Raw genomic sequence first — 1,834 nt, 5'->3', positions numbered from 1 at the left:
CGATATTCTGCATCTAAAATGAAAGTGTTTTTTGCTGATCATCATTAGCTCTGTGGAGAAATTGGGTGTTGGTGTTAGACTGGGGGCAGAGCTATCAGAGCAGACGCTTCCTAAAAGGGGCGGTCTCACTCGGTGACATCCAATCATGAGGCTCGTTTTCGTGGGTATGGGAGGGGCTGCTGCTAAGACCACAGTTTGTAGAGGATTTATGGTAATCAGAAATGCATGAGTGAATCAAAATACTGCTTTGGAGTTGAACATTAAAATACACTTAAAAGCTCAAAAAGTTGTTTTTTCATGGTATGGTCCCTTTGAATCCCCTCACTACAGACCAGCGATGTGCACTTAAGCATGTGGGTGATGAGGTACTGACTCTTTTAGTCTAAATTAATAAACCACTATATTTATCAACTTATGATTCTGTTTCATATCAGCATGTTTTTTATAAACAGAGCGGATAAAAGAAGAACTGAGGAAGAACGTAAAATGCAGATTGGTTTAGTTTGACTCCAAAAAACAAAACAAAATATATGAATAGTATATCTAGGTTTATGTTTAACATTTCTGTTGTGAAATTATTTTTTTATATTTAGAAAGTGACTATTCACATGAAATTTTATAAATATATATTGCAAAGCTATGTATATACTACTTTGTTCACGCTGTACTTGAACAGGAAATACTCTGAATACAGAGATGAGTATATTCATGATTAAATTCATTAGAATCAAATAAATTTTATGGTGGACAAATCTCTTTTTTAGATAACAGGTGAAACACTAAAATAAAGACATGCAAACTAAAAACTCTTTAAGCAGTAAATGTAAATATTTTGTCAATGAAAAAAGGAAGGAACTGTTAGGTAATCTGTGAGAGGACCCCGAGTAAAGCGTCAAAAACAGAGGGCAAGTTTGAAAGTTTTATTGTAGAGGAGTATAAGTCCGGGGGCGAGGTGAGGCCGAGGCTTAGAGCTTGGCTGGCAGGCAGACTGGATGAGGGCTGAAGCTTGGCTGGCAGGCAGACTGGAGTTTCGCTGGCAGGCAGACTGGAGTTCAGCTGGCGGGCAGACTGGATGCAGACTGGAGTTCAGCTGGCAGACAGACTGGAGTTTCGCTGGCGGGCAGACTGGATGCAGACTGGAGTTCAGCTGGCAGACAGACTGGAGTTTCACTGGCAGGCAGACTGGATGCAGACTGGAGTTCAGCTGGCAGGCAGACTGGAGAAGTTTTTCGAGCAGGGATCTTGCACGTTTGGTGTTCAGGTCGAGAAGAATCTGACAGGGAAAAGCTGGAGAGGCAAGGCATATATAGCTGACAGCACAGGTGAGGCAGATGAGCAATCAAGGCAGCTCAGCAAGGCAGGGAAAAGGAGGGGCTGAGAGGAGCTCAGACATGACAGAACCCCCCCCTTTAACGGGTGGCTCCAAACACCCGGCCGGGCTGCCCAGGGTTGGCCCTTTGGAAGTCAGCTATTAGGGAGTCATCCAAAATAAAACGGGCAGGAACCCAGGACCGTTCCTCAGGACCATACCCCTCCCAATCGACAAGATACTGGAGCCCACGACCCCGACGGCGAGACCGCAGGAGGCGCCGAACAGTGTAGGCAGGGCCACCATCGATAAGACGGGCAGGAGGAGGGGCCCTGGGAGGGGGAACAAGGGTGGATACATTAACAGGTTTCAGCTTGGAGACATGGATTGTGGGGTGCACTTTAACGCCGGAGTCACACAGGACGCGATAGCGCCGCGCGCTTCCATTCGGCGCCCATGTTAACCTATGGCGTCGGTCACACCAAGCGCGGAGCGATGCGCAGCGGCGCGGAGGGTCCGCGCGGT

This window comes from Oryzias melastigma, unplaced genomic scaffold (genome assembly GCF_002922805.2).
Source record: "Oryzias melastigma strain HK-1 unplaced genomic scaffold, ASM292280v2 sc00379, whole genome shotgun sequence".
NCBI classification, from domain to species: domain Eukaryota; kingdom Metazoa; phylum Chordata; class Actinopteri; order Beloniformes; family Adrianichthyidae; genus Oryzias; species Oryzias melastigma.
This window is presented reverse-complemented; position numbering follows the sequence as displayed.